The sequence below is a fragment of the Dendropsophus ebraccatus genome, chromosome 5 (genome assembly GCF_027789765.1).
Source record: "Dendropsophus ebraccatus isolate aDenEbr1 chromosome 5, aDenEbr1.pat, whole genome shotgun sequence".
Taxonomy (NCBI): Eukaryota; Metazoa; Chordata; class Amphibia; order Anura; family Hylidae; genus Dendropsophus; species Dendropsophus ebraccatus.
In genome coordinates this window covers 142,079,289-142,105,771 of record NC_091458.1, presented here as the reverse complement: position 1 = coordinate 142,105,771, position 26,483 = coordinate 142,079,289, and the positions used below count along the sequence as shown (strand labels likewise).

Genomic DNA, 26,483 nt, shown 5'->3' with positions numbered 1-26,483 from the left:
TCCAGTTTGGGAGCAGGTTTTGTAACTCAGTTCCATTAAAGGGGTTATCCAGCGCTACAAAAACGTGGCCGCTTTTCCTCCTCTCTTGTCTCCAGTTTGGGTGGAGTTTCAAACTCAGTTCCATTGAAGCACACAGTCTGTCATTATCCTGTTGCCTGCCACCATACCGTACGCCAGGGGTCCTCAACTGGCGGACCGCGGTCCGAACCCGGACCGCGGAGGCCAGCTGTCCGGACCCCTGGTCAGACCTCCTAACTGCCCCGGATCCGTCCCGTCCCGCTCCCCACCGCACTGCCTCCCGCCCCATAGGCGTACTGTCCTTAGATGTCAGTACGCCTGTGGGGCTGGGGGCAGTGTCGGTCCGGCCCCCAGCTGATACGCGCTCTGTAGGGATGTCCCGGGGATTCCCCAGCAGAGCGCGCACCACAGACCTCAGTGTACGCTGCCGGCCTGTCCTTCCCGGAAGTGCAGGCCGGCGGCGTACGCTGAGGTCACTGATGCGCGCTCTGCTGGGGAATCCCCGGGACATCCCCAGAGTGCGCTTATCAGCCGGGGGCCGGACCGACGGGAAGAGAAGAAGACAGCCGCAGCGGGGAACGAGGTGCTAGGTCAGTTGTTTTTGTTATTTTTTTTTTCTGTCTGGGGGGCATCTACAAGGGGAGAGCGCACAGGTGGACTATATACTACAGGGGGGACCTCACAGGGGGCTATATACTACTTAGGGGGCTATATACTACTGGGGGGAGCGCACAGGGGGCTATATACTACAAGGGGGACCTCACAGGGGGCTATATACTACTGAGGGGGCTATATACTACTGGGGGGAGCGCACAGGGGGTTATATACTACAGGGGGCCCATACAGGGGGCTATATACTACTGAGGGGGCTATATACTACTGGGGGGAGCGCACAGGGGGCTATATACTACAGGGGGGACCTCACAGGGGGCTATATACTACTGAGGGGGCTATATACTACTGGGGTGAGCGCACAGGGGGCTATATACTACAGGGGGGACCATACAGGGGGCTATATACTACTGAGGGGGCTATATACTACTGGGGGGAGCGCACAGGGGGCTATATACTACAGGGGGGACCTCACAGGGGGCTATATACTACTGAGGGGGCTATATACTACTGGGGGGAGCGCACAGGGGGCTATATACTACAGGGGGGACCTCACAGGGGGCTATATACTACTGAGGGGGCTATATACTACTGGGGGGAGCGCACAGGGGGCTATATACTACAGGGGGGACCTCACAGGGGGCTATATACTACTGAGGGGGCTATATACTACTGGGGGGAGCGCACAGGGGGCTATATACTACAGGGGGGACCTCACAGGGGCTATATACTACAGGGGGAAAGCACAAGGGGGGCTATATACTACTGGGGGGGACCTCACAGGGGGCTATATACTACTGGGGGGAGAGCACAGGGGCGCTATATACTACTGGGGGGAGCTCACAGGGGGCTATATACTACAGGGGGACAGCGCACGGGGGGGCTATATACTACAGGGGGAGCTCACAGGGGGCTATATACTACAGGGGGAGCTCACAGGGGGGCTATATACTACTTGGGGGGAGCTCACGGGGGCTATATACTACTGGGGGGAGCTCACAGGGGGCTATATACTAGAGGGGGAGAGCACAGGGGGGCTATATACTACTGGGGGGAGCTCACAGGGGGGCTATATACTACTGAGGGGAACTCACAGGGGGCTATATACTACTGGGGGACAGCGCACAGGGGGCTATATACTACAGGGGGAGAGCGCACAGAGGGGCTATATACTACTGGGGGAGCTCACAGGGGGCTATATTCTACAGGGGGAGAGCGCACGGGGAGGCTATATACTACTGGGGGGAGCTCACAGAGGGCTATATACTACAGGGGGAGAGCGCACAGGGGGGCTATATACTACTGGGGGAGCAACAGGGGGCTATATACTACTGAGGGAGAGCGCACAGGGGGGGCTATACACTACTGGGGGAGCAACAGGGGGGCTATATACTACCAGGGCAGTCACCCCCTTTGTACCTAATATCAAAGGCCTGGTGAGAGAGAAAAAAATGCCAGTTTTCCCGCTAATAAGCAGCAATTCTGTATATAAATAGTTGAACGTTTGTGACAAAGTAACAAAACACGTTTCCTACTGATGTTCAGCTCGGACCTTCACCTGACAATAGACCCCGGTAAGTGGACCTTCACTAAAAGTTGTTGAGTACCCCTGCCGTACGCTGTCCCTGCTGTGCTGAATGAGTGTGCTATGATGAACTCCTCCTGGCTGGAAGTCGCCATACAACACACTCCGTACCCGCTGTGCATGTGACATGTGAATTCTTCTTTGTGGAAAAATAAGTCATCGCCTGAAAATAAGACCTAGCACATCTTTGGGAGCATTGCCTATTATTAGCCGATACAAAACGTCATTTATTTTACTCCAATAGAACAAAAAGCAACATCACATGATCAGTTACCAGCCAGCATTCCAGACAGTGCTTGGTCTCATGTCTGTTGTCACGGTGTATTTCACAGTCTTTATTAATGATTATGCATCAGCGCTGAATACTCTGCTATAAGATCTTGCATGTAATGTAGTTTTCTTTTTTTTCCCAGTGAAATAAACAATTGTTCCTTCTACACATAACCCCTTAACCAATTTTGGTGTTAGGACAAGGTCATATTTCGGCCATTCCTGTTTTATTAAACTAAGATTATTTGTTTCCTTTCTTTGTTGAAAACTGTAAAATATCATTAACTCCTTCACGCCCGATAATGTACGGTTACATCTTGACGCCACTAGGGTGGTTCATTGACCATGTTCTGAAATGCGCGGCTCCCAGCTTCTAACCGCACTGCTTCCCGTCTAATTAACCATTTAAAACTGACAGCCGCATTTGAATGTAGTTAAAACCCATCCATGGTGGTCTAGTGGTGGGATGTGAGGGGGTGATCTTTCTTACTTGCCGGGATGGGGCTCAGTGACATAATGACACTGATCCTGGCTCAACAATCCATTACCATGGGCTTCAGCAGCCCACAGTAATCGAGCACTGATTTCAGAGATCAATGCAGTACATATGTACTGCATTTATCTCTATAAAAAATCAGTGTAGTGGAAATAGAAGTCCCCCAGGGGGGCTGCAAGTTACAGTTAAAAAAAAACATTAATAAAATATCCCAGCCTATAATAAAAGATTAAAACGCCCCCCTTTTCCCATTTTATAAATAAAAATAAACAAATGTTTACTATTGTTGTGTGGGGAATTAACCAAACTATTAAATAATCACATTCCTGATCTTGCATGGTAAATGGCATAAGAGTAAATAAATGGCAAAATGCTAAGTTGCTGATTTTTGGGCACATCAAATCCAGAAAATTTTTATTAAAAAGTGATCAAAAAGTTGCATATACACAAACAAGGTACCAATAGAAAGTACAGATCATAGCTCAAAAAATTACATCTCACACAGCCCAATAGACCAAAAACAAAAGCATTGTAAGGATAGCAATAGAGCAATTTTAAACTTTTTCAAAAAGCAATAAAATAAAGTAAAAATGATACAAGTTGCCTATCATTCATACTGACTTGATATCTCAGTTTTACCACAGGGCAAATGGTGTAAATGCGTAAGCCCCCAAAATGAAAAAAAAATATTGCTCGTTTTAAAAAAAAATTCACAGCGCAAATAATTTTTTCTCGGTTTCACTGCATATTTTATGGAAAAATTGAGGCTGTGATTGCAAAGTACAATTGGTGTTGCACAAAATAAGAGCTCATGTGGGTCTGTAGGTGAAAACATGCAAGCACTCTGGCTTGTAAACATGTCGAGGAATAAATTTAAGTGCAAAAATGAAAATTAGCCCAGTCCTTAATGGGTTTTAAAGCACATAAAGAAATAAACATTGGAGAGAGAACTGTTTTTCCAACCCCAATCAGCATTAGAGTATATGACAATATCGTCCGTGATTTAACTCCCCCCCCCAGGCAGGGATGACACATCTCAGTAGATCTCTGCTGTTACCCAGCGTTGATTGACTCTCCTCGGCATTGTTCTAGCTTGGTGCTGTTTCAACCATTTCTGCTTAGTCTTTCATTTATTATAGATTCAACGTGTTTCGGGGCTTACTACCCCTTACTCAGGGATAAAACATAATAATAATAATAATAATAATAATAATAATAATGTTTTTATTTGTATAGCGGACATAGATTTCGCAGTGCTTCACCTATCTGTATGGTTTTTTTGGGGGTGTGGGAGGAAACCCACACAAACTAAGTGCTAACTACTGAGCCACCATGCTGCCCCTATAAAAAAATTATACCACTAACTTTAAAACATACTACTAGAGTCCATTGAATTTAATTGTAAAAACAGAGAAACAACAGTGACAAAAGAAAAACTGTGTGTGAACAACTAACAAAAAACATCCGAACATAATTGTCATGATCATTATTTTGACGTCCACAGTGATAACGTCCGTTATTCAATATATTGTGTGCATTGGACTTGCGTCTTTCCATTGACTTCAATGCATTGCATTGCAGTCAGTTAAATCGCGGCAAAAACTGATGTTTTTTAAATAGCAAAAGCGGCCACCTTGCCTCTATTTTTGACGTTGTGTGAACATAGCTATAAACATAAAACACAAGAGAAAGAAGCAGCGCTCCATGGCATAATACAGACAATGCAGTAGGTGGGAGCGATAACAAAATGCTCTCACCTGATCGTGTTGTGCTATCCAAGAGGCACAACACTCGATTAGCATATAAAAAGAACCGCAGCCACTCCTCGGATTCTCCCACAGAGGAATCGATACAGCCAAAATAACCTCCACTCCGCCACAAGGTACTGTAGAGCGCAGGTCTGGTAAAATTATCAAACAATGTGCGTAATAAAATAATATATTGTAAAAATAAAAGTTTCTTTTTCAAGTGTCATCTGCAGCTGCAGCCGATGCAGATGACACTTGAAAAAGAAAGTGGAGCGGTTGTGTCGCATTTTAACTGTTATATTTACAATAAATTATTTTATTATGCACATTGTTTGATGGTTTTACTGGACCTAAGCCCTACAGTACCTCGTGGTGAAGTGGAGGTTTTTTTGGCTATAGACATAAAACAGACAACTTCACAAACCTTTTTACATGCTGGAGTTTGAACCTTTTACATAAAGCCTCATAATCCAGGTAATTCATGTTCCTTTAGTTTGGTTGCCTTTCTTTGTCATTCCACTTTTTCCTACTCCAGGCCATTTAAACCCATTTACAGTCCATGATGTACAATCTACTAAATTGATGTAATAGAACATCAAAGTTGCAGTTCCACCACTTGTAGGTATCAGCTCTATTGCATAGCCATCACAGAGCTCTAATTCCAGGAATGACGATAACAATGACCCAGTTGTTTAAAGGGGTACTCCACTAAAACATAATTTTTCATATGTTGCTGCCCACGGTGAGACTAACAATTCCTTCCATATTTGTTATTATCTATTCAGTCTCCTTCCCCCAGTTCTGAGATGCTGCTTTCTACTGAAGACACAAAAATCTGTGTGTGAGCCTTTCCCTCCATCTACTCCTCCTCCCCCTTCCCTTCCGAGACGCCTGATGTAAACAAGTCCCTGGTCGGCTTTATCTGCAACTTTGAAGCTTCTTTGTAATTCTGGAAGGGTTGATCTGAGGTCAATTTTGTCAGCCCACTGCCCTCACACGATTGCAGTATACAGCAAGATTGCCATGATAGAAGGAGGCCTACTATTAGTCAGTGTAATATGTAAGCAATCAACGGATCACAAATTAACTTCTTCCCGACTGCCCCATGTGAATTAGCTATCTGCAGCAGACATGCTAACAACCGAAAGCAGCGACCACATTGATGTCTGTCATTTGAACCCCTAAAACAGCAATCATGGCACCTACGTATTTTTCTGAAAGGTGCCAACCCTGTCAGACCTCAAAATTGGCACCCCTATAATGCAATTGTGTGGGGACGTTCAGTTAACATGGCAGTAGGAGGCCTTCCATAGACCTTTGGCTTATTTACTAACAGAGTGCCAATTTTACCGATCAATGTGTAATGGCAGAGCATTAAGGTGTATATTACTTATAAAAGAGAGACATAAAAAGTGTAAAAAAAAAAATTATAAAATTTTTTTAAATATCTGAGACAAAAAAAATTTAAAAGGTAATCAAAATGGGACAAATAAATATTACAATCACCAGTTTACAAAAAAAATGCTTTATCATGGGGAAAAATGCATAAATTTAAAAATGTAATATGTAATTAGCATTAGTAGTGACCCAAAAATACAAAAGTAAGAAAAGGCCATAATAGTTTATTTTTATTATGTTTATATTAATTTGTTTATTAATATTTTTATTTTAGGAGGGGGGGGGGGGGGAAACAATGCATTAATAAAATTTGGAATGCCACAGTGATAGTGACCCAAAAATACAAAAGAAAGAAAAGGGCAGAATAGTTTATTTTCTTTATTCTGCTCTCCAAGAATAAAAGTGAATTTGAAAAGTTGTATGTACAAAAAATTGCACAAAAAATGAATTCCTTTATTTGTATAGGAATTTTACTCTGAAACCCCCTCAAACATTGGGAGAACATTAAACTCCTTGGAGATCTTTTCATTGGTGGGATGTGGTGGGATTTTTACCAGTCATATAATTCTTTGTTCATGCTGTGATGAAAAATGTGATCAAACACCACAATTAATACTCTGCAGATTTAGGGTACTATTACACAGGCCGATGAAGGCCCAATAATAACTGTAAACGAGCGCCGATCAGTGCTCGTTTACTGGAGCTATTACACAGCCCGATTATCTTTTAACAAGGGCTGCAGGGACATTGATAGCGATGTCCTTGCAGCCCTTGCTTAACTTTATACATTACCAGTCCAGGCTGCAGGGCTCCTCTTGCGGGCCTCTTCTCCCCAGCCTCTTCTCCCCAGGTCCCGCGCGCTCCAGCTTCAGAGCTACAGTTTTAGAGCATGCAAAAATTTAAAAAGAATAGTACTCACAAGTTAGCCCTGTCCCAAAAGTCCAAAAATAGCCAGGAAATTAAATCAATGTTATAATTTATTGTGAGAGCACAAAGTTTACACGTTTCGGGAGTTTTGACATTCTCCCTTCATCAGAACAGTGCAGCATTTTTGGACTTTTGAGACAGCGCTAACTTGTGAGTACTATTCTTTTTAAATTTTTGCATACTCTGTCACACGGGCCCTATTTTTTTGGGAGAATCCCGTTCCCGGTACCTGTGGCTTGCAGTCCCTTATCCTATCCAGCACCAGACTCACACTGATTCGTAACTACCCCATCGGGGTGATATGCACATACCCCAAGGGGCTTGAAGGTGAGTGTAACCATTACACCCCCTTTACTCCTGGTTCCATCACGGTGAGACACGAGGCGCCGGCGCCCTTGTTTTTATACGGTTTTAGAGCGGCCTGTCAGCTGAGACAGTGGCTGAGTGGCCTGTCAGCTGAGACAGGCCGCTCTAAAACTGTAGCGCGCGGGACCCAGGGAGAAGAAGACCGCAAGAGGAGCCCTGCACCGCTATTACACGTAGCGATGAGCAGTCGGCGCCCAACAATTATAGATTCAAACCTATATCAACGATCAGCCGATGATCGTTTTCATCAGCTGATCGTTGTATTTATTACACAGAGCGATAATCGGCCGAATTGTTCCGTGTAATAGTACCCTTACTTATACATTTTTTTAAGCAGAAAAAAACTAGGGAAATTTATGGAAGACAAGCACCACAAAAGGGATGAAAACACTATACTTAGAGCACAAAAACTACCACCGAACCAAAACATGCAACCTACTTAAAGAAAGACTTGACATTGTCTTCGTCAGAGACTTGCCTAGCCTCATTCCTGCACCATCCACATCATCTCCCACATAGTGCGGAAGGCAGGATACCAGTGCCAGGGATGCCTGGCCGTATAAAATGGTGACTGGGCATCCAATCCCCTAAGGTTTCATGATAGGCTGGCAGGGACAAATGAAGCTGTGGCCAGACAGTCAGAGACTCCAGAGCATCAGGCTAATCAGAGGTGGCCCCTAGCTTCAGAGTGATGTCAGGCAGGAAATTTAAGTTTTTGGCTTGCCATTTAACCCATATTAGGCTTTGCTCACACAACGTTTTTTCAGCTCCGTTTAAAATGACGTCCGTCATTTTAAGTCTAACATAACGGACATTATTTAGCTGCATAGTGCAATGATGGCTGTTGGCACATTATTCTAGTTTGGGGTTACTAATTGCCCTTTGGGTGTGGCTTAATTGAAAAGCCCATTGAATTAAATAGTAAAAACAGAGAAAGAACGGCGAAAAAAGAAAAACTGAGTGTGAAAAACTAATAAAAAAAGTCTGCTGTTTACAAAAGACATCCGAAAATAATTGTCATGATTATTATTTTGACGTCCATGGCGAAAACGTCCGTTATTCAACACATTGTATGCATTAGACGTCCGTCTTTCCATTGACTTCAATGTATTGCACTGCAGTCAGTTAAATTGCGGCAAAACAGATGTTATTTTAAAAATCGTCCACCTTTTCTCTATTTTTGACATTGTTATTACTTCAACCTCTGCTTATGGTTCCCTGACCTCAGCTTTGCCTCCTGATTTTGAACCTCGCTACAGACAGTGTTTGACCTTAACTTGTATAATGGTATTCCCTTTGATTTGTACTGCATTGTCTCTCATGGTTTCACCCTTGGCTTTGTTATGTCACTTTGGTTCTCTATGGTTATGTCTCTTCTCTTTGGTTTCTATATTTAGGCTCTACTGTAGTTTCACTTTTATGTAAGACCAGAAATACAGGAACAGAGATGCAGCTGCTCAGGGGTGGAAACCCAGGGGTGGAGACGCAGCTGCTCAGGGGCGGAAACACAGGGATGTAGGTGCAGCTTTCTATTGGTGTTTAGTAGGCTTTTCTAGAGACGGTTTTAATGCGTTATTGTGAAAGGGGGGGGGGGTTATGCTGCAAAAGCTCAAGCAGAAATGCTCCAATCACCATTGAATGTGACATTAAAAAGCAGTTTCTTGCTGTGAAAAAACGTTTGTTTTGTACACACTTTTCCCTGCAAAGGAAACTGAATTGTCCCACTATAGTAGCTGCAATTGTTCAATTGTTTTAGTGCAGTTCGATTAAAGTAAGTAAGCATGAACCTTTTGCCAAAGTTCGGTGAACCTGCCAAACCGAACTTTTTAAAAGTTCACTCATCTCTAATCCTATCAACAAGAGGACTGGTAATAACGTGATGTCAGACTTTTTGTAGCTATTGACTAATTATTGTGTCATAAAAAGTCTCCTGTAGGCCTTATTCTTACATTTCCAGGTTTCCAGGCAACTACCATGGGATTTTATTGGAAAAATAATAATGATGATCATTATTATATGCGTTCGTCATTATCAATAGACGGCTGGCTTTCCCCTGCTAAATACCAGCACATTCCCATAGTGGGAACATAGCCCTAGGAAGAATAACAAAGTAATGGCAGAAATGGACTTGTAAGATACACCAGAAGAAGCTTGTAGGCCATGACTCTCTGGTCGCTGAGTCTTTTTAAACCCTTTTCTTCTCCATCAGGTCCAGACCGCCATGATAAAACTGTTCGGTGCAGTGGCATCCATAGCCTCTCAGTTCAGAAATTTAATTCCTTTGTAAAACACATTCGACTACTCCTCTGCTATCTTGATGACGTGTTCATTATAACATAAAAAATTTTAACATTAAAAATGACAACTTGTCCTGAAAAAATTGAGCCCTCTTATGGCTTTCAGAGGGGGACAATAAAAAAGACAAAACAAAAATTGCCTTATCTTAAAGGCCATAATAGGTCACGTCCTTCAGGGGATAATGCTGTCTAAAGATTATGTCCTTGAGTCTGTGCTTCTTTTAATACATGAAGGTATCCTACCAGCCTTTGAAGTAGCAGATTGACAAGCTGTTATTTACTCTATGAACTACAATTACTCCCAGATCCTTCTCTATGAGTTGTAAACCCCTCCCCCACCTAAGACATATGCTGCTGCATAACCTCCCTCTCGTGTACAGTGAGGGTCATTTATAACAACTGCAACTAACAGCAGGGGAACAGGTAATGGGTAGTGGTCTCCTTAATAAAAGCTGACAAATATAAATATGCCGAAAGGTACAAACATGTAGTTAAAGTTAATACTGCTTATCTTTAATGGAAAGTTATAGACAAACGCAATGGAACCTTTACCTACACCTACAGGAGAATTTAGGGCACCCCATTATAAACCCACAGGCATTACGACTTATGAACACATCCGGTAAAGTTGTCTGTAATTGCGGATCCGTAATCACGGTTCAACTTTGAGCACATTGATTTCTATTGAGCTATTCACACAATCTGTGTTAATCCCTAGACGACCCTGAGCGTACCTGTACGTGTGGCAGCCCCGCTCTGAATTGCCGGGTTTCCAGGTGCCGCGTCTATTAGCGGGCACTGTCCAATCGCCGTGCCCGCTAATTAAGCATTCAGATGCAGCTGTCAAAGTTGTCAAAGTAATAAAGTTTGAATCACTCCCCCTTTACCATGTTATAAAAACAAAAAATAAATAAACATGTTTGGTATCGCCGTGTGTGTAATCGCCCAAAATATTAATTTATCACATTCCTGATCTCGCACAGTAAACGCCGTAAAAAAGCGTAAGCGTAAAAAAAATCCCAAAGTGCAAAATTTAGCATTTTTGGTCGCATCAAACCCAGAAAAATTGTAATAAAAGGCGATCAAAAAGTCACATATGCATATGTATCAAGATACCAATAGAAAGTACACATCATGGCGCAAAAAATGACACCTCACACAGCCCCATAGACCAAAGGATAAAAGTGTTATAAGTATGGGAATGGAGCGATTTTAAGGAACATATATTTGTTAACAATGGTCGGAATTTTTTACAAGCCATCAGATAAAATAAAAGTTATACATGTTACATATCGTTGTAATCATAACGACTTGAGGAACATATATAACACAGTGTAAAAACAAAAACCATCCAAATAAAAAAAATGTTTTTCGTTTTTTGGTTTTTTTTTCAATTTCACCACACATTAAATTTTTTTCTGCTTTTGCAGTGTACTTTAGACAATTCAGCCCATCATTGCAAAGTACAATTAGTGGTGCAAAAAATAAGGGCTCATGTGGGTTTCTAGGTGAAAAAATGCAACTGCTATGGCCTTTTAAGCACAAGGAGGAAAAAACAAAACTGCAAAAATTTTAATTGGCTCGGTCCTCTAAGGGTTCATTTTGATCCGTATTCTGTTCCGTTAAAAAAAAAAAAGGACATGCTCTGGTGCGGATTGTGATTGCGGTACAGATTACCAATAGAAGTTTTTGGGATCTGTATTTTTTAAGGATGTCACATCAGTGATGTCCATAAAAAACACGGATTAAATATATGCAAACTAGTACTATTCACATTTTACGGTAACGGATGCAAATACAGATGAAATTATACAGACCATGAAGTAAAAATAGCGGGAGGTTTTGCGGTCCAGAAAAATTACTGAACGTGTAAATGAGACCTTAATATGGAGTTATCACCCCTGTTCCTTTTCAGTTATAATAGATTCCACTCTTGGAGCTTGTGATAATATTTATTCATCCAGAGGAGCATTGGTGAGGTCAGACACTAATGTTGGTCAAGAGGGCGTGGCTTATAAACTCCATTCTCGTTGTGCACTGTGGAGAACGATCATGCTGGAACAGAAGAGTCACTTACCAAACTGCTCCATAAAGTTGGATGCATATAATTGTCAAAATGGTCTAAGTATGCTGAAAAATTAAGATTTCTCGTCTCTGGAACTAAGCGACCTACAATAATGGAGGTTTTCTTAATACCATCCCTGACGCCCTACAGTGCTGGTTTATCGCATCGGGGGGTCCTAATGAGGCATCTTACATTTGTAATGGCTAAAACTAAAGAAAACCCATGCAGCTGTATACAGCATTGGCCTGATGGCAACTGCTTACTACCACTGGGTTTCCTAGGAAGAACGTTTTTGCCAAACAATACTGGGAATAGCCAGTAACAGCAGGTGCAGACCATTAAAAATGGCAGTCTGTGTCTAGGGTGGTAACAGGCTGGCATTATTAAGGGATGACACATTGTTTTGGGATTTTCCTACCTTTTTTTTTTTTTTTTTAAAGTGAGGTCCTTCCTATTTTCCATAAAAGATACAAACTAAATAGTAGTAGTAGTAGTAATTTTGCACAAATCAGGGCAAAACTGCAGCCAGAAGACAAATTATTAACATAAGAGAACATTATCATGTGACTATGATGTCACCACAGGTCCTGTACAGTCTGCACTATAGAGGAAGACTACAGCTACAGGTATGTGGGAAAAGGACAGGGAGGACAGTCAGTGAAGAGAAGGGTACAGGGTGAACCGCCTGTGGTAGGGGGAGGATACAGGGTAATCAGTATCCTGGTTTGGGGCCGGGGGTACAGGGAGACCAGTCTAGGGTGGGGGCAGGAGGATACATGGTGACCAGTTGGGTCTGGGGGGAGGGGATACATGGTGACCAGTCTGGGGTGGGGACAGGAGGATACAGGGTGACCACTCTAGGGTGGGGGAAAGAGGATACAGGGTGACCAGTCTAGGGTGGGAGCAGGGGGATACAGGGTGAGCAGCCTAGGGTGGGGGCAGGGGGCATAGGGTGACCAGTCTAGGGTGGGGGCAGGGGGCATAGGGTGACCAGTTTGGGGTGAGGGCAGGAGGATACAAGGTGACCAGTCTGGGGTGGGGGCAGGAGGATACAAGGTGACCAGTCTGGGGTGGGGGCAGGGGGATACAGGGTGAAATGGCGCCTCTGGTAAGGTATTTAGGCACCAAATTCAAAATGGAGAAATTTAGAAAATATAAAGTGAGCACAGAGATCCCTTGTTAAAGCGACTCTGTGCCCACAATCTGCCCCCCCCCCCCCCCCAAAAAAAAAACAAACACTTGTACCTTTAAATAGCTGCTTTTAATCCAAAAACTGTCCTGGGGTCCGTTCGGCAGGGGATGCAGTTATTGTCCTAAATAACAACTTTTAAACTTGCAGCCCTGTGCCAAACAGCCTTGACCTAGAGTATCCGTGCCCTAACCTTGCACCACCCCTCCTCCCCACCCTCTTCATCATTAGGAATGCCGCTGGCAGGTGCCTTAACGATCCAGCCCATGTGCCGTGTTCTCACAGCTGATGAATGGGAGACAATCTGTCTGGAGCATTCCTAATGATGAGGAGGGCAGGGAGAAGGGAGAGAGGTTGTGCCAGCCTAATGCATAGTCATTCTAGGCCACGGCCATTTGGCAAAGGACTGCAAATTAAAAATTTAGTTTTTTAGGACAATAACTGCATCACCTGCCTAACGGACCCCAGGACAGATCTTGGATTAAAAGCAGCTATCCGAAGGTACAAGCAGTTGGGGGGGGGGGGTCAGATTGTGGGTACAGAGTCACTTTAACCCTTTCATTTAATTAAAAAAAAATCAGGATGAGTTATCATTTGGGCTTTGAAAGATACTATATATGTGTACTATACAAGAACATGCTGTGCCCTCTACATAGAAAGTGATTTACAGCTTCCAGCAGTTCTTTCTGAATGGTATTTGTATGGACTTGTTCCGTCTCTGTTAGCTGCCTGTTTTTCTGTAATCATAATTTTTTTCTTATTTTGGGTCAACAGAACCAGTTATAATATTTCCACAGATTTTTGGTCTTAAGATACAATAATTTTAACAGTAAAGAACCCTGTATCAGGTCACGCTATAAATATCCCTGATATTTATTCCAAACTCACATACAGAACAATAAATTAACGGACACAAAAACAATGAATTATCAGTACAAAAACAATGGATTATCAGATACAAAAACAATAAATTATGTGACACAAAAACAATGATTTATCTGATACAAAAACAATAAATTATCAGATACAGCAGTCAAGTAAAAGAGAAATATAAAGATTTGAAAAACAAGAATTGCAAAAAGGACTTTAAATTACTTATTTATCTATCACCAGAACCATATAAAGGCTTGTCTTTTGCACAACCAAAAACCATTTTCTTCAAAACAAAAAAATATATATTTGAGGTGAGATTGGTGAAACACAATTCTTTTTTTGCTCCTCAATGTGCAGTAAAACTGACATGTTAAAGGGGTTGTTCAACAATTAAAAAAAATTCTTTCAACAGATGTCAGCAAGTGCCAGAGATTTGTAATTTACTTCTATTAAAAAAAATCTACAGTCTTCCTGCAGGACATACAGCAGCTGATGAGTACTGCAAGACTGAAGATTTTTTTTTAAATAGAGGTAGTTTTCAAGTCTCTGGCACTTGATGGCACCAGTTGATTTGAAAGAAAAAAAGTTTTCGGTGAACTACTCCTTTAAATTTTTTCTTTGGGTCAGGACATTTACAGCGATATTGATTTCATATAATTTTTTTCCCTTCCTTTAGCAGCATAATAGTGACAATATCCGACTGTGCAGACTGGTTGGGCAAATTGAACTTAACTTTTCTTAAAGTTTCATTGTCGTTTCATTTTTTTTTGCAGAAATCAATAGTCCAGGCGATTTTAACCCCTTCACGTCAGCCATCTGTATATATACGTTCCTTTTGCACATGCCCCGTGCAGTAGGAATGTACATATACGTTCCGGCTTTGACGGGGCTTTGTGATGAGAACCGGATCGCTGCAGGGACAGCGATCCAGCTCTCATCTGTGTACAGCACCGGAGATAATGAGGATCAGCTGCGATTCCGCAGCTGACCCCCATTAACCCCTTAGTGACCGCCGAAACGGCGGTCACTAATGGGCCGGTGCCGCCGCTGTATTTCATCTCCCCCCACCGTGAATCCACGGTGGGGGGAGATGAAATATGTAAAAATCAGACCCCAGATCAGCCCCCTAGTGCCCCAGTCACTAACCCCCCCTCCCGCGGCGGCCATCGGATCCAAGATGGCCGCCGCGATCACTGTGAACAGACTAATGTCTGTTCACAGTGATCAAAAAAGAAAAATGAATGAAAGCCCCATGCTCTCCGCCACCGGAGGTAGCGGAGAGCATGGGGCAGTCATCGGGACCCCCCCTGTGGGGTCCCGGTACAAGCGATCAGCGGTATATACTATATACCGCTGATCGCTTGTGCCATGTGCCGCCGGCACTTTTTATCCCCTGTCACCATGAATGATTGGTGACAGGGGATAAAAAGTGATGTCCCCCCACCCCCCAAGTCGCCCCCCACCCCCCCTGTCACCCCCGTCCCCCAGTCACCCCCCCCCCCCTTCCCCATATACTCACCGGATCCACGGAGCTCCTTCCTCCTCGGCGTCCTGGCTGGTTATGAAGTGCGCATGCGCTCCACAACCAGCCAAGCTCTGAAAAATTAAAGTGACAGAGACCAATTTGGTCTCTGTCACTGAACTATGATTACTGTGATAGAAAATATCACAGTAATCATAGTAATACAGTGAAAATGAATGTATAAAGTACAAAAAGTGACAAACATACAAAAAAATAAAACACACACTTTTTATTATAGTAATAATTGCAGTTTACTCCCAAATTACCCCTAACCCCCCCCCCCCCAGAATACCCGTAACCACCGCAGGTTGCCCGTAACCACCGCACGTGGCCCGTAACCACCCCAGGTTGTCCGTAATCACGTCAGATTGCACGTAACCCCCCAGATTACCCGTAACCACCGCACGTTGCCCGTAACCACCGCACGTTGCCCGTAACCACCGCACGTTGCCAGTGACCCCCTCCAGATTGTCCGTAATCACCCCAGATTGCCTGTAACCACCCCAAATTACATGTAACCACCCCAGATTAGCTATAAGCACTTCACTCTATCCGTAACAATTCTAGATTGTCTGTAACCCCTCCAGGTTGCCCCTAACCACCGCAGGTTGGGCATAACCACCCCAGATTGCCCGTAATCATGCCAGATTACATGTAACCCCCCAGATTGCACGCAACCACCGCAGGTTGCCTCTGACCACCGCACCTTGCCTCTGACCACCGCACCTTGCCTCTGACCACCGCACGTCGCCTCTGACCACCGCACGTCGCCTCTGACCACCGCACGTCGCCTCTGACCACCGCACCTTGCCTCTGACTACCGCACGTCGCCTATGACCACCGCACGTCGCCTATGACCACCGCACCTTGCATCTGACCACCGCACCTTGCCTCTGAACACTGCACCTTGCCTCTAACCACCCCAAATTGCCAGTGACCCCCTCCAGATTGCCCGTAACCACGCCAGATTACAGGTACCCACCTCAGATTACCTATTATCACTTCAGTTTATCCGTAACCACAGCAGGTTGCCTGTAACCACCCCAGATTGTCCGCAACCACCCCAGATTGTCCGTAACCACAGCAGGTTGCCTGTAACCATACCAGATTGTCTGTAACCACAGCAGGTTGTCCGTATTCACCCCACGTTGCCCATAACCACCCCAGGTTGCCTCTAACCACCCCAGGTTGCCTCTAACCACACCAGGTTGCCTGTAACCACCCCAGGTTGCCATAACCACAGCAGGTTGCCTGTGACCACCCCATGTTGACCGTATCCACCCCAGATTATCCGTAACCACCCCAGATTACCCGTAACCACCTCAGACTGTCCGTAACCACCCCAGACTGCCAGTAACCACCCCAGACTGCCCGTAACCACCTCAGACTGCCCGTAACCACCTCAGACTGCCCGTAACCACCTCTAGATTACCCAGAACCACCCCAGACTGTCCGTAACCACCCCACATTACCTGTAATCTAATTTTTTTTATTGTATTTTAGTAACTGCGCTATTCTAATAACTGTTACTAGCTGCGGTTTTGCTCCAGCAAATTGGCGCTCCTTCCCTTCTGAGCCATGCTGTGTGCCCATACAGTGGTTTATGCCCACATCTGGGGTACCGTTGTACTCAGGAGAACCTGCGTTACAGATTTTGGGGTAGATTTTTTCTCCTGTTCCTTGTGAAATTTAGAAATTTCAAACTAAACCAACATATTATTGGAAAAATTCAAGTTTTTCATTTTTACTGGCCAATTTTGAATACTTTCCTCTAATACCTGTGGGGCCAAAATGCTCATCCTACCCCAAGATGAATTCTTTGAAGGGTGTACTTTCCGAAATGGAGTGACTTTTGGGGGGATTCTATTCTGTAGACATTACAGGGGCTCTGCAAACGCACCTGGTGCTCAGAAACTTCTTCAGAAAAATCTGCAGAGAAAATGCTAATTGGCACTCCTTCCCTTCTGAGCCCGGCTGTGTGCCCATACAGTGGTTTATGCCCACATATGGGGTACCGTTCTACTCAGGAGACCCTGCGTTACAGATTTTGGGGTGAATTTTCTCTCCTGTTCCTCGTGAAATTGAGAAATTTCAAACTAAAGGAACATATTATTGGAAAAATTCGAGTTTTTCATTTTTACTGTCTACTTTGCGAAATACTTTCCTCTAATACCTGTGGGGTCAAAATGCTCACCACACACCAAGATGAATTCTTTGAGGGGTGCACTTTCCAAAATGGGGTGACTTATGGCGAGATTTTACTCCGCTGGCACTACAGGGGCACTGCAAACCCAACTGGCACTCAGAAACTTCTTCAGCAAAATCTGCATTGAAAAAGCTAATTGGCGCTCCTTCCCTTCTGAGCCCTGATGTGTGCCCATACAGTGGTTTATACCGACATATGAGGTACCTTTTTACTCAGGAGAACCTGCGTTACAAATTATGGGGTACTTTTTTTCTCTTGTTCCTCGTGAAATTGAAAAATTTCAAACTAAAGGAACATATTATTGGAAAAAATTTGAGTTTTTCATTTTTACTGTCTAATTTTGAATACTTTCCTCTAACACCTGTGGGGTCAAATTGCTCATCCTACCCCAAGATGAATTCTTTGAGGGGTGTACTTTCCAAAATGGGGTGACTTATGGGGTTTTTTCTCTCTGCTGACACTACAGGGGCTCTGCAAATGCACCTGGTGCTCGGAAACTTCTTCAGCAAAATCTGCAATGGAAAAGCTAATTGGCGCTCCTTCCCTTCTGAGCTCCGCAGTGTGCCCATGCAGTGGTTTACGCCCACATATGGGGTACCGTAGTACTCAAGAGAACATGTGTTACACATTTTGGGGTGCTTTTTCTCTCATGTTCCTTTTGAAAATGAGAAACTTTAATCTAAATGTATATATTATTGGAAAATTTTAATTTTTCATTTTTTTACGGCCTAATGGTGAATACTTTCCTCCAGCCCCTGTAGGGTTAAAATGCTCATTATACCCCTAGATTAATTCTTTAAGGTGTCTAGTTTCCAAAATGGGGTCACTTATGGGGGTTTCCAGTATACAAACCTCCTAAATCAACTTAAAATAAGAACTGGTCCCTAAAAAAATCAGTTTTGGAAACTTTCACGAAAATGTGGTAATTTGCTGATACATTTCTAACCCCCGTAACACCCTAAAAAAGTAAAATATGTTTATTAAATGAAGCCAGAATAAAGAGGACATATTGGTAATGTGACTTAGTAACTAATTTATGTAATACAACTTTCTTTTTTTAGAAGCAGAGAATTTCAAAGTTCATAAAATGCTAATTTTTTAAATTTTTCATGATATTTTGATGTTTTTCACAAAAAACACACAAAGTAGTGACCAAATTTTGCCACTAATATAAAGTGCCATATGTGACGAAAAAACAATCTCAGAATCGCTAGCATACGTTAAAGCATCACTGAGCTATAAGCGCATAAAGTGAGACAGGTCAGATTTTGAAAAATGAGCCTGGTCTTTTAGGTGCAAATTGGCTTGGTCTTGAAGGGGTTAAGAAATGTTGTAATTGGGTTTATTAGATAAATATGCCATTATCTGCATTTAAAAAGACTTTCCCCAGGTCCCCCCCTCCCTCCTCTCTCTCATCCCCTGTTCATTATCAGGAAATCTCGACTCTTTTACACAGTCGGGCCCTGTCTGTTCTATGAAGACGGGAGGGGGGAAGAGGAAGGAGGGAGATTAGTCACCAGCAGAGAGCAGAGAACAAAGGATTACACAGCGGGAGCTGCAATGAAAGAGGTATTCAGAGGTCAGAGAAGTCAGTGCTGTCTGTCAGAGGAGATAGCTGGTGATGTAGCTGTAAATTAACTCTTTGTTGTCCTGTTTTGGTGCCTCATCTCTCTCCACCCCTCCTCTCTCCATAGAGAACAATGAAGACAGGGGGAAGAGCTTCAAACAGCTTTTTCATAATAAAAATGCATTTTTCGGCTAATACACCCAATTACAAAGTTTTTTAAAACCGCCTGTACTATAGATTTCTGCAAAAAAATAAATAAATAAATCTAAACGACAGTGACACTTTAATGAATAAAGGAAGTCCGGCAGATAATAAAATGCGACAGAGGGGAAATTTGATAAAAAGTACCAACTTACCTTTCCCCGTGCCCGCAGTGAGTGGCGGGACCGGTCTTGGGACCCCTGCCAGGCTCCAGGATCTCTGACGCTGACACATCACAACCCTACTAATGGACTTTCTGCTGAGCCAGTCAGTGACTAAGGCGGGACCCTGCTCCAGTCACTGATTGGCTGAGGAAGCAGTCCATCAGCGGGGACAGTCCTTTTTCCCCATCACAACTCGGAGGAAAATGCCTTCTAGCGGTGGTTCCAAGGCCGGTCCTGCCGCTCAACGCGGGCACAGGGAGAGGTAAGTTCATACTTGTAATCAGTTCCCAGACAGACTTTAGAAATCGTCCAACTTCTCCTTTAGGACAAACTATAGAAGGACCCCTAAACTTCCTCCCCTTGTGTTTGTGATGTAGGACAGGAGGATGCTACGGACCATCTGACCTAGGATAAGTAGAGTTTGCTTCCTAAACCTTAAAGGGAACCTATCACCACAACCATAGTATCTAATCTATCGCCATCATGTTATGGAGCAGGAAGAGCTGAGCAGATTGATATATATCTTTGTGGGAAAAGATTCATTATAACTTGTAACATGTTGATTGAAATCTCTGATCACTCTGTGTTAAGGAGTCCAGTGAGCAGTGTCACTCAATGGACTGGACTCCTTGGTATGGAAAGATCAAAGATTTCAATCAATAAATTACAAGTTTTACAGAATCTTTTCCCATAAAGATTTATATCAATCCGCTCAGCTCCTTCTGCTCTATAACATGATGCAGATAGCTTAGGTGGCATTTTCATGGTGACGGGTTCCCTTTAAACAGCTCAATTTAACACCGGTTACCTTATGGTAACAACTGGAAGTTTAAATAGGCTATCATTTTTTTTTTCTAGCCAGCCTGGTTGGTCAATGGTTGATCAGATTACATTTTTTAAAAGTAGTAAAATAAAAAAGGGTATTGTTGTCATTATATAGAATGAAAATGTGTACACAAAACCCTCTACATTAGAAGAATTGCATTTTGTTCTGCTCTTTTTCAATTTCACCTCCTAAATAATTTTGGTTCCCTTTTGCCGTGTACTTAACGAAAAAAAGCAAGAGTGTAGTTATAAAGTACAAAAAATAACCCTTATATAGTTCTGTAAATAGAAAAACAAGAGGGTTATGGCTTTTAAAAACCTAAAAATAAAAATTGTCTGTGGTGGGAAAGGGGTTAATATGTTAACATAGCATATATAGTAGTGAATATAGTATATGTAAGGTGACAGCACCGTACCTTACCTACAATCATGAACACAGTAGTAGTAACAGTGTGAGGCTATGTTCACACAACGTTTTTCCCAGCTCCGTGTAAAATAACATTCATCATTTTAAAGCGACTCTGTACCCACAATCTGTCCCCCCCCCAACCACTTGTACCTTCAGATAGCTGCTTTTAATCCAAGATCTGTCCTGGCGTCCGTTCGGCAGGTGATGCAGTTAGGCCCCCTTCACACGTCCGTGTCAGTTTTTACTGTCAGGAAATCCTGATCAGGAGACCTCAAATGTTATCAGGAAAGTATCAGGATTTCCTGACAGTAATCCGTTTTTACCTTCAGGAAACCATCAGGAAACCATCAGGAAAAACCTTCAGGATTTCCTGATGGAAGAAGTAAAAATAGGACATGATGGGAGATGTAGTTCTGTAAACTGGATGGCCACAGCTTGCAGAAGTACAACTCCCATCATGCCCGTCTGACAGGTCATGATGGGAGTTGTACTTCTGCAGCCTGTGGCCATCCAGGTTGCAGAAGTACAACTCCCATCATGACCTGTCAGCAGGGCATGATGGGAGTTATACTTCTGCAACCTAGATGGCCACAGGCTGCAGAAGTACAACTCCCATCATGACCTGTCAGCAGGGCATGATGGGGGTTATACTTCTGCAAGCTGTGACCATCCAGTTTGCAGAACTACATCTCCCATCATGACCTGTCAGATGGGCATGATGGGAGTTGTACTTCTGCAGCCTGTGGCCATCTAGGTTGCAGAAGTATAACCCCCAACATGCCCTGCTGACAGGACATGGTGGGAGTTTTACGTCTTTGGGGGGGGGGGAGGAGGGCGAGAGCAGTGATCTCACCTGTCCTGGTCTTCTGCCGGGCTGCTGGGTGAGCGATCGGGCGGGCGAGATTCGGGGGCCGCCGGTGCTGCTGGTTGGGGGGGGGGGGGTCGTCCGGGGGGGGGGGGGCCGTCGGGTGCCGCCGAGCGCCGCCGAGCGAGGGGGCCGAGCAGGGGCCGCCAACCTGAGGGCTGGTGCGGCGGCGGCAGCAGCAGGACCCGGTGCACACCAGGACGCGCGGCACCAGGGAGCAGGAGGACGGAAGAGTCGGGTGCAGGGTGAGTTGTGGGGAGAGGGGTATAGGCGGTGGGGGGTGAGAAGGCAGTCCGGAATCACGGGCACTTTCCTGATGTACATCAGGAAAGTGCCCGTGATTCCCGCGCTCCCATAGACTTCTATGGGGGCGTCCGGGCCGGAATTCCGGACAAAAATAGGACATGTCCTATTTTTTCCGGATCATTTTTCCGGAACGGACACCCTTCCGGAGAAATCCGGAAGGGTGTCCGTGCCTAATTAAAGTGTATGGGTCCGGAAAACCGTCCGGATTTCCTGATAGGAAATCCGGGTGGTTTTTCCGGACGTGTGAAGGGGGCCTTATTGTTTTAAAAACAACTTTTAGGCCCCATTTACACGTCAGTGTCAGTTTTTACTGTCAGGAAATCCTGATCAGGAGGCCTCAAATTTCATCAGGAAAGTATCAGGATTTCCTGACAGTAATCCGTTTTTACTTTCAGGAAATCATCAGGAAACCATCAGGAAAAACCTTCAGGATTTCCTGATAAGAAGAAAAAATAGGACATTGTGGGAGATGTATTGTGCAAACTGGATGGTCACAGGCTGCAGAACTACAACCACTGTCATGCCCGGCTGACAGGCCATGACGGGAGTTGTACTTCTGCAGTCTGTGGCCACCCAGGTTTCAGGTCATGTTGGGAGTTGTACTTCTGCAACCTGGATGGCCACAGGCTGCAGAAGTACAACTCCAATCATGACCTGTAGGAAGGGCATGATGGGAGTTGTACTTCTGCAACCTGGATGGCCACAGGCTGCAGAAGTACAACTCCCATCATGACCTGTAGGAAGGGCATGATGGGAGTTGTACTTCTGCAACCTTGATGGCCACAGGCTGCAGAAGTACAACTCCAATCATGACCTGTAGGAAGGGCATGATGGGAGTTGTACTTCTGCAACCTGGATGGCCACAGAAGTACAACTCCCATCATGACCTGTAGGAAGGGCATGATGGGAGTTGTACTTCTGCAAACTGGATGGCCACAGAAGTACAACTCCCATCATGACCTGTAGGAAGGGCATGATGGGAGTTGTACTTCTGCAACCTGGATGGCCACAGGCTGCAGAAGTACAACTCCAATCATGACCTGTAGGAGGGGCATGATGGGAGTTTTAGTTCGGGGTGTGTGGGGGGGTTGTATCTCACCTGTCCGGGCCTGAGTTGGAGATCGGCGGCGCTGCTTCGGTCCGGGGGCGAGGATGGCAGGAGTCTGATGCGGTGAGGTCTGGGGGGGGTGTCGGCAGCCCTTTAGTGAGGTTGCTTGGGGGTAGGTGGGCGATCGGGGCAGGTCCGGGTGCCGCTCAAAGTGCAGTGGTCCGGGGGCGGGGCTGGCAGGAGTCTGATGCAGTGAGGTCCGGGGGAGCAGGGTCTTTTTTCGGAGCGATGCCGGCAACCCTGTAGTGAGGTCGTCTGGGGGTAGGTGGGCGATCCGGTCAGGTCCGGGTGCAGCTCAGAAGCTGGCTGCGGGCGGTCCGGTGGTGAGTTGCGGGCGGGGGGGGGGGTTGAGAGTGGGCGGCGTGCAAGGGGTTGGGGTGTGGGCTTGGGGGTTCCGGCGGCGGGCGGCTGCCCTGAGGTCCGGTGCCTCTCAACCAATCCGGAATCACGGGCACTTTCCTGATGTGCATCAGGAAAGTGCCCGTGATTCCGGCGCTCCCATAGACTTCTAATCCGGAAAAAATCCGGAAGGGTGTCCATGACTAATGCAACTCTATGGGTCCAGAAATCCGTCCGGATTTCATGATAGGAAATCCGGGTGGTTTTTCCGGACGTGTGAAGGGGCCTTAAACATGCAGCTCTGTGTCTAACGGCCGGGGCTTACATTAGTATATGCATTAGGCTGGCACAACCTCTCCTTCCCTCCTCCCCACCCTCCTCATGATTAGGAATGCTCCAGGCAGATTGCTTCCTATTCCCCAGCTTTGTGCATAATGAACATGGGCTGGATCGTTAAGACACCTGTGCAAAGCTCAAACAGCAGTAAATGTTCCTGGATCTTTCCTAATGCTGAGGAGGGTGGGGAGGAGGGAAGGAGAGGTGTGCCAGCCTAATGCATATACAAATGTAAGCCCTGGCCGTTAGACACAGCGCTATAGGATTAAAAGTTGTTTTTAAAACAATAACTGCATCACCTGCCGAACGGACCCCAGGACAGATCTTGGATTAAAAGCAGCTATCTGAAGGTACAAGTGGTTTGGGGGGTCAGATTGTGGGTACAGAGTCGCTTTAAGTCTAAAATAACGTCCGTCATTTAGCAGCCTGGCCTCCCCTTAGTGCAGTAACTGGTGTTGGTACATTATTCTAGTTTAGGTTTACTCCATTGAATTTAATAGTAAAAACGGACAAAGAACAGTGACAAAAGAAAAACTGTGTGTGAACAATTAATAAAAAACGTCCGCTGTTTGCAAAAGACATCCGAAAATAATGATCATGCAATAATCTGCAAAATCTATGTGAAGTATTGCGGAATCTGTGTGTGCTTTACATATAAAAGCATTATTGTGTGCATTCGTCCATCTTCCGATTGCCTTCAATGCATCGCCATTGCAGTCAGTTAAAACTGACATTATTTAAAATATCAAAATGGGCCACCTTTTCTCTATTTTTGACGTTGTGTGAACATAGCCTAAAAGTGCACATACATACGTGTATACAATCTTAGGTCCAGAAACTGATTTAGCTGAAAAATATTCCATAAATATCCAGAAATGGCCGCCTTTTAAACTGTAATAATAAATATCATTGAGTAGTTTTCTGTGCCTGTTAGGAAGATGAAAGGAGCACATTATACAAGTTGAACCGAGCCATATAATCCTCTTTTCCACAGGGTTATATTCTCTTTTAACAAATATAAACCTGTAGAAAATAAGGCAGTTATGTCACAATGTGAAGCCACGCTCCCTTCATGATGTTCTGTATATTTGTGGCTACCTGGAAATGCTGTTTGTCACAGATAATGACCAACAAGTGGAACTTTTCATAATGTGATCATCATGAGACATCGAGATATCATCTGTCCACAGTTTATGCAAAAGTAACTTTAAAAGAAGCCCTGCTTGTAATGTCATGACCACCGGCATTATTTCCAGACACTGAATGGAAAAGTATTCGCCCAAATTCTAACATAACATAAAAAAAAAATTCTATAAAGGAGCAGAAATGCTGTATCCTTTTAACTATTCAATGTCAAATATTTTTTAATGTAATTTTTTTTTATATCTCAAATGGCTTAAAGTGTCACTGTTGTTTAATTTTTTTCCAGAAATCAATAGTACAGGCGATTTTAAGAAACTTTGTAATTAGGTTTATTAGCTGAAAAATCCATTTTTTTTTTCATGAAAAAGTAGTTTGAAGCACTCCACCCTGTCTTCATGGTTTTCTATGGAGAGGGGAGGGTGGAGAGAGATGAGGCACCAAAGCAGGACAACAAAGAGTTTATTTACAGCTACATCACCAGGCTATCTCCTCTGAAGTCAGCACTGACCTCTCTGACCTCCGAATACTGGCTTTCATACAGCTCCCACTCAGGGGCGTAGCTAAAGGCTGATGGGCCCTGGTGCAAAATTTTAGCTTGGCCCCCCCCATCCCTTCGGATGAGCGCAGTCACACACAGACGCGCAGTCACACTCAGCGCACACACAGCGAACAGACGCGCACACACACTCAGCGCACAGACACTCAGCACACACTCACTCAACACACACACACACTCAGCGCACACACACACTCAGCGCACACAGGCACACACTCAGCACACACAGACACACTCAGTGCACACAGACACACTCAGCGCACACAGCCACACTCAGCACAGACAGCCACACTCAGCACAGACAACCACACTCAGCACAGACAGACACACGCAGCACAGACAGACACACACACTCAGCACAGACAGACACACACACTCAGCACACAGATACTTACTTAAATAAAGAAACTTTATCAGCAGCTCCATGCCCCCCTCCTCCTGCTTCCTCTTTCTCCTGGTGCCGGACCATGCTCTCCCACCCCTCCCCATTGCACGGACTGCAGAGTGCAGCAGGAAACAGGTGATGGGGAGGACTTAGGACCCCACACTGCAGCGTTAGGCAGCCTGGCTCAGTGCAGCTGTGATAATGGCAGCCGATTAGGGAGGACTGCAGAGAGGCAGGAAGTGGCGAGGGAGCCCAGCGGGCCCCCTGTAGTTAGGGGCCCAGTTGCCATGGTGACTGTTGTGACACCTATAGCTACGCCACTGCTCCAACTGTGTAATCCTTTGTTCTCTGCTCTCTGCTGGTGATTAATCTCCCTCCCCCCTGTTGCTTTATCTAAAACTCATCCCTGACCCCTGTTGCTGTACATAATAGCCATCTCTTACCCCTGTTACTGTACCTAATAGCCATCCCTGACCCCTGTTACTATACCTATAGTCATCCCTGACTCCTGTTGCTGTACCTAATAGCCATCCCTGACCCGTTTCTTTATCTAATATTCATCCATCTCCCCTGTTGCTGAATCTTATAGTCATCCCTGAACCCTGTTGCTGTATCTAGTAGTCATCCCTGTCCCTATACAGGTATATACCATCAATACACTATACAGGTATATACCATCAATACACTATACAGGTATATACCATCAA

General features: G+C 44.6%; 1 protein-coding gene across 1 annotated transcript in view; it reads left to right on the top strand.

The window, feature by feature from the left end:
- Positions 1 to 26,483, top strand: part of GUCA1C (guanylate cyclase activator 1C) — a 47,808-nt gene that overhangs the window by 966 nt on the left and 20,359 nt on the right. The window lies entirely within an intron of this gene.